The sequence below is a fragment of the Piliocolobus tephrosceles genome, chromosome 16 (assembly GCF_002776525.5).
Source record: "Piliocolobus tephrosceles isolate RC106 chromosome 16, ASM277652v3, whole genome shotgun sequence".
Taxonomy (NCBI): domain Eukaryota; kingdom Metazoa; phylum Chordata; class Mammalia; order Primates; family Cercopithecidae; genus Piliocolobus; species Piliocolobus tephrosceles.
Genome location: NC_045449.1, coordinates 22426892 through 22434775, shown reverse-complemented (window position 1 = coordinate 22434775; position 7884 = coordinate 22426892).

Below are 7884 nucleotides of genomic sequence, written 5' to 3'. Positions count from 1 at the left end.
GGGGGAAAATTGCCCCTCACCTTGTGAAACTGGGTTACAATTTGACGATGCCAGGCCAGCTGGCCCAGAGAGATGTGTTACCATGACAAATGTAAGATCACCTTGTGGTTAGCCACTTGACCCGAGCTTGTTATGTCTGTACACTCATGCTGAGGGCGACTGCACCCCGGAAATCAGAGACTCATAGACCTGCCTTGGTTGCTGGTTTGTCCCATTTTCTTCAGTCTCCTAGGCCTAGACAGAGTTATCAGCTCCTTTCATCTTCATGCCTGGCATTTCCTTGCTCTATGCTCTCCTGGGGCTGGGATGCTTTCAGCGGATGCTGCCTGTCCCTCCCCAAGCCAGGAGGGGCCCTGGCCTCTTTGACAGCAAATCCATTGCACCACTTAAGTTTAATTAGAGCACAATGACGGATGATTAGTTTACACATCAAAGCACTGAAACAACTCAACAAATTGGCCCCATCCCAAAGCCCAGCACAGGAGCTGGCCTTGAACTCAAGGCTCTGCCTGCTGGGGCACGGGAGCTAGCAATGAAAGCTTGGGAGCCCCATGCAGAGGTGCACGGAAGGACTTCTGCTTCTCCAGTGAAGAAATAGATCCCAGTTATTTCCAGCCCTAATTGTGCTCAGCGTCTCTCTCACCTTGGCTTTCCCCCTCCATGCCCTCCCTCGGCTGCTGCTTAAAGTTTACATGTAGTTGACTCTCAGTTATTTGGGGACTGATTATTCAGTCCATGGGTTATCCAAACCCTTTGCTAATCCTCTCTTTTTTACCCTGTTACTCTCCAGGTGGGATTTTTGACTGTTCATTAGGACACCTACCAGGGAATTAGAGCAAAAAGCAAATGAGTTAATCTTCTTCAAATCAGGCCACTTGGCTACCAGCCATTTTTTTGTTGGAGGTTTGGTGGGGGAAGGAGATAGAAATTATAGGTTGCAATGAGGTAAATGGATTATTTCTGGGTCTCCTTCATGCACACTCTACCCATTCCATGTGGATGACCAAGAGGCAGCTGTACACATGAAAGCACTCTGCATTAGACTGTCTTTGCCTTTTATTACATTTTTCAGATTTCTCCTTGTCATGCTGGGGCCCCAGAGCGGCTGCTTGTGTACTTGGAGAGGTAAGCAGTTTGGTTCCTCTGGCTCAGAAGACTGGTTTGTTCATACTAATGATCAGTGAAAAAGAAAACAAACAAAAATCCCTAAAGGTTCACCCAGTATCTGAGCCAAATTGACCTTCATACTTGGTCCTGCACACATTCCCGTCAAAACAATTGGTGTCCTGCTCCAAGGTCATACTGTCAAAGTCAATGGCAGAGAAGAGACTTAAATCTAGGTCTTCCTCGTAGCCCTTATCCCTCAGGACTATGTGATCTTTCTCATTGTCGGAAGAGAACAGAGCTGTGGCTACATGAAAATCTCATGGAGCACAAAGGCTCAGGCCTCTTTCCTGAACAATTGATGGTGGCGCGGTGCATGGTGGGATTCCAGTTCCCTCACTGTGGGCCTTGGGGGTGAGCAGGCATCAGCCTTACTGCTGTGATGTGGGCAGACAGATGAATGCTGGCTGCCTCTAGCACAGGACAGTGGGCGGGAGCTGAACTTGGTTCAGGCTGCTGTAAGCAAAGCACTTCAGAAGGAGGGTGACTCTGTGTGATTAGCATAAACCAGGAGTCTATTGATCTGGCTGATTAGAAAGTCTTCCAAGGCACCAGGGTAATTAGCACAATGTACAGAGTAGCAGTTATCAGCTTCATTGCTTAATTAACAATGTAAATATCTTTCTAAATGACATTTTATAATCCTGATTAGACCCTCTAGCGTTTGCCCTGTTTGCTGCTAATTCCTTCCCAGATGTACGGATAGTCAGATAGTCGTCTTCCATGCCTGACATCACATTTCTGTATCACATATGATAAAGCAATTGTATATGCCCCACATCTCCTCTTTTGTATCTAACTAAGGGGTCTGCTCTGCCTTCATCTCTCCAGCCTGAAATATACAGTCTGCCAATTGAATTCCCAATTAAAAGTACTTAATTAAATGTGAAAGGGGAGTTTTATCATGTTCTGGATTTTGAACTATTTTTTATTTATGTGCTTAGCAGGATAAGTCATCTTAAATTAGCATCACATTTTTTCCTCTGAAGAGCATGTGAGAAATGAGGCTATTAGGAGGAGAGGTTTAACACAATATTTGTGTACACTAGTCATGGGTGCAAAGACTCATCCCAAACGCATATGTTGCTTTGGCAAGCAGGGTTGTTCTTCATATTTATTTTATTTCCTTATCATTGCTGGTTGAATTAATGTTTCCCATAGAATATTTGGCCTGCCTAATCAGACATATGTGCAGGGAACTTGGTTGTTTTATTTAATTTTTACTTTAACTTCACCTATTATTTTCAGTATCAGAGCCATACTAAAAGATTATTGTTCCATGTCTAAGTTCCAAATGGCATATACACAAATCCTTATGGAGCTCTGGGGGTGGAAAGTTCAGAGTTCAGAGGCTCCTACTGTCACTGGAAAGACTGTTCCAAAGCTTTCCATTCTTGGAGGCCTGATGATTTCAGCTGGTGGATTATTCACTTCTGGTCTTGTTGCACCCACTAACTGTGTGATGGCCAAGGCAGTTACACATCTTTAAAGTGTGGGGGGAAAGTAAAAAATAAGAAATTTAGTATAAACCAGTGCATATTATACTGGTAAAATGGTAGGAAAGGCAAAAATGAATTTTGGAGGAATTTGCTCTAGGTTTTAATTAACCATCTTGCCCTTGTTCCCCATTATCATTGATTTGTGTGATAAGTGCCAATTATATGTGTCATAAGTATACTCCTTTTTGCTGAAGACAAGAGATCTTATGTGTGATGCAAATAAGGGTTCTCAGAATGCTAATTTTGTAATGAGCCAATGCATTCTTCAAGGAGTTTATAGTCTAGAGGGGGAATAAAACATGTGCATAAATAATTACAATGCAAAGTAGGAAACTGGCGTGTCATGAGACAGCAGAGAGAGAATTATGGCCAAAAAAAAGAGTGGAGAAATAAATTATAGTTGAGAGATGTGGGAAGGCCTGTTTGAAGGTTGAGGGAAATTGGCATAAAAGCAAATTGAGAGTATTAGGTGTGGTTTCCAAAAGAGGAGAACAGCAGGGAGAAAACATAGAGGTGGGACAGCAAGGCATTTAAGTGGGGAACAAGAAGAGATTTGCCACGGCCACTGTAGGAGTATGTGAAGCAGGAAAGCCCTGCAGCTAAGGTTGCAAAGGTAAGTCAGGATGCGGTCACCATCACGCAGAACCTGGAATCCAAGGCTAAAACACCTGCACCACTGGCTGCAGACCAGGGATCTTTTTTTTTTTTTTTTTTTTTTTTTTTGAGGCAGTCTCCCTCTGTCGCCTAGGTTGGAGTGCAGTAATGGGATCTCTGCCCACTGCAGCCTCCGCCTCCCGGTTTCAAGTGATTCTCATGCCTCAGCCTCCTGGGTAGCTGGGATTACAGGCATGTACCACCATGCCCAGCTAATTTTTCTAATTTTAGTAGAGACAGGGTTTCACCATGTTGACTAGGTTGGTCTTAAACTCCTGGGCTCAAGTGATCCTCCCCCCTTGGCCTCCCAAAGTGCTGGGATTATAGACATGAGCCACTGTGCCTGGCCCAGAGAGAAAATCTTTTAGGCTGTGTGAGCCATATTATCTCTGTCACAGTTACTCAGCTCTGCCATTGTAGCACAAATGCAGCTATAAACAATACATAAATAAATGGGCATTGCTATGATAAAATGTTATTTATGGATACTGAGATATGAATTTTATCTATTTCTTACATGTCACAAAATGTTCTTCTGATTTTACTGTCTTCTACTGTTGGAGTAGGCAGGGGCATGAAGCTGTAACCATCTCTTCCTCTGAGTTTTCTTTACCCTTGGCCATATCCCCATCACCACAGAGGGCCAAGTGTTGACTGAGCTTGGATCCAGTGGGTTAAAGCTGCAAAGTCAATGCATAGGGTGACTATGATGGTGCATGCATGCATCAGTGGTTATTACCAGGAACAAGCTTCAGTGCACAGCACTAGGGTAACATTCGAGTTGTGTGCTCCTGACAGACTCTAACACTATTTGATATTTAAAAAGAAATACCTGGCTGGGTGCATTGACTCACGCCTGCAACCCCAGCACTTTGGGAGTCCGAGGAGGGCAGATCAATTGAGATCAGGAGTTTGAGAATAGCCTAGCCAACATAGTGAAACCCAATCTCTACTAAAAATACAAAAATTAGCTGGGCGTGGTGGTGTACATCTGTAATTCCAGCTCCTCGGGAGGCTGAGGCAGGAGAATCACTTGAACCCAGGAGGCAGATGTTGCAGATCATGTCACGGCACTCCAGCCTGGGCGACAGAGTGAGACAGTCAAAAAAAAAAAAAAAAAAAAAAAAAAAAAAGAAAGAAAGAAAGAGAAAAGAAATACATAAGTCAAGAGTTTTGACAATCCATGTGTATCCATGTGTAGTAAATGAGGTATGCAGCCCTGTATTTTATGAAACCCAAGCTTTGGTACAATACATACTGACATCCCTAAACCACCTTCCCTGGGCTGAATTAGGTCTTTCTCTACATCAGTAGGCTAATAATAATGTCCATCCATTTCCTGGGTAAGGTTCTGTAGTTTCCAGCAAATGATTTTCTTCTTCCTCACCTTCTCTACCCCCTCAATGCTCCAACCTGCTTTGCAGGGATAAAAGGTGGAATGAGAGTGGGTTCAGGCTAGTGGGCCAGTGGGAAGCCTCTTAGCCCCCTCCAGCTCTCCTTCCAACTCAGATACCCTGAGAGTTAACACAGAGGTCCGGGAGGCCAGTTGACCTCCAGTTGAAATGTTGAACCAGCTTTTCCCTTGGTGAACTGGATCAAAGCATTTATCTATCTCATTTCCGAGTATACCTGACATAACAAAGGGTTTGTTAAAAACATCAAATAAAATGTATTTTTTACTGAATTTGAAATCATATATTTATGCTTGAGTAAAATTTATCTAATTCATCTCCTTCCTTTTCATCTTGCCTGCCATCTCTTCTCTTATCCAGAAAAGTCTTTCTTTCTTTTTTTTTCCCTTGAGATAGAGTCTTGCTCTGTCACTCAGGCTGGAGTGCAATGGTGCAATCTCAGCTCACTGCAACCTCCACTTCCTGGGTTCAAGCTATTCTCCTGCCTCAGCCTCCTGAGTAGCTGGGATTACAGGTGTGCACCACCAAGCCTAGCTAATTTTTTGTATTTTCAGTAGAGCTGGGGTTTCACCATGTTGGCCAGGCTGGTCTCAAACTCCTGACCTCGTGATCCGCCAGCCTCGGCCTCTCAAGGTGCTGGGATTACAGGCATGAGCTACTGCACCTGGCCTCTTTTTCTTTTTTTGTTTTAAATTGAGGTAGGGTCTTCTTCTGTTACCCGGTTGGAGTGCAGTGGTGCAATCCCAAACCAAATCCTAGGTTTGATTGATCCTCCCACTTCAGACTGCTGAGTAACTGGGACTACAGGCATATGCCACCATGCCTAGCTAATTATTTTAGTTTTTTGTAGAGACAGGGGTCCCACTTGGTTGCCCAGGCTGGTCTTGAACTCCTGGGCTGACGTGATCCTTCCGTCTCAGCCCCGCAAAGTGCCGGTATTACAGTCATGAGCCAACACGCCCAGCCAGAAAAGTCTTTAATTTTAACATTGAACAACGTATGGCAAGGAAGAGGTTAATCAGGTGACTAACTCACTTTACAACATTTTAAGGGACAGAAAATGGGCTATTACTTGTGACAACATGAAAGCCATTGAAAACCTTGTTAAGCAGTTTCAGTGGCACAAGATGGAAACCAACCCTATTGGCTGACGGGTAAATGGGGGAATGGTAAGTGAGAAATTAAGGCTTCCTGTGTAGACAACTCTAATGACGGCTTCTTGTCACTTAGATCTCAGTTTAAATGTCACCTCTTTGGAGTGATCTACAGCAGCCATCTGGTGACGACCACATGACCACATTTTATTTCTCTGCAAAGCACTTACTTATGACCTGATCATGTCTTCTTTCTTTCTTTGTTTTCTCTGCCCCTAAGACACCACACATGCACACCGATCAAAAGGGTTTTGTTTATTCTGTCTCCCCAGAACCTAGAAAACAGCTTGGTACCTGGTAGGTGTTCATTTTTTTTGAATGAAAGGATAAAAGTTTGGCTATAAGGGAGAGTAGAGAAATAGAAATCTATCTGGTAGGAGATATGGAGCAATACCATATGGGTATAGAATATGGATATGTGTGTTTTTTGTTCATTTGTTTTAATGGGAACCCCTAGCCCATTGCTTGTCTGACTTTGATGTGCCTGGGAACCATCTTGGGATCTTGCTAATGCAGATTTTGATTCTGCAGGCCCAGGTGGGAGATTCTGCATCTGCATTTCTAACAAGCTCCCAGGTGAGGCCCAGGCTGCTGATCCATGAACCCCATTTTGAGTAGCAAGGCCCTGGACCACCTTGGTATGTCGCTTAGAATGAACGGGTGGAAAGGGGCCGATCAATGAAACAGGAGAGAGGGGATAACTGCAGGGGCAAAGATTTGAGGAACACACAGGGATCGAACCCAGAGAACCAGCAGAAGTACCAGTTTTCTTTTTTCATTTTTTTTTTTTTTGAGATGGAGTTTTGCTCTTGTTGCCCAGGCTGGAGTGCAATGCACGATCTCAGCTCACCACAACCTCCACCTCCTGGGTTCAAGCGATTCTCCTGCCTCGCCTGCCGAGTAGCTGGGATTACAGGCACGCGCCACCATGCCCGGCTACTTTTGTATTTTTAGTAGAGATGGGGTTTCTCCATGTTGGTCAGGCTGGTCTCAAATTCCTGACCTGAGGTGATCTGCCTGCCTTGGCCTCCCAAAGTGCTGAATTACAGGCATGAGCCACTGCGCCTGGCCAAGGACCGGTTTTTCAAAGGCAGAAGGAAACTTTCCACAGCATATCAGGAAAGAAGGGGAAGGAGTGAGAAGAAGATCTGATGATGTCTATCTTTCAATGAGGTCCTCAGCTGAGAGTGAGGGTGGAGGTGGGGTGTAGGAGTTCTGAGAAACAGAGTTATTTTCTTCCTAGGCAGCATCCATTATGCCTTTGAGGTTTGGATCATAAATTTAAAGTAAAACCCATCAGCTCTGTTGTGTAATTTTCTCAGCATTAATCTGCTTGGGTGCAGGTTGGAGAAAGAGGATGATAGATTCATCCAGAGTGAGAGTGACAGAGGCCAAGAGGAACCAGGGAGTTGAGGGTGTTGGTAAGAGAGTGATTTTAATGGTGGATCACAGGAAGTGAGGCCCAGGCACTGGGTGGGATACTGCTACTCAGTCCCAGCTCTCACTCATGGGGCTCTAGGGCAGAGAGAGATACGACTGATATAATCACACAAATGCATATCTATCTACATGTGCCCACACATATATATGTATGTATTATATGTAAATGTCCATGTCTATGTAACTAACACAACTGTCAGTGCCCCACCCATAATCTCTTGTGCCTTACCACTGCGGTATACCTGGCTGATTTCCAACTACCAGCATCTCTCTCTCTTTGCCTGAGATCATGGCAGGCCAGAAGTACCAGGGAGTTAGTGTCCCCGAGAGCATTGTGTGACCTGTAACTAACAGGAATTGGTATATAAATACCCCAGGTGGGATAACCAGGTGTGGGTTCCATACTGTTTCCCCAGCAGGACGAAGCTCAGTGGTAACTTGCTTGGGAAGGCTCTCTTCACAGGCTGCCTTCTTTTCCTTGCCTCACTTCCTTTCTCTTTCTTTCTTTCTTTCTTTCTTTCTTTCTTTCTTTCTTTCTTTCTTTCTTTCTTTCTTTCTTTC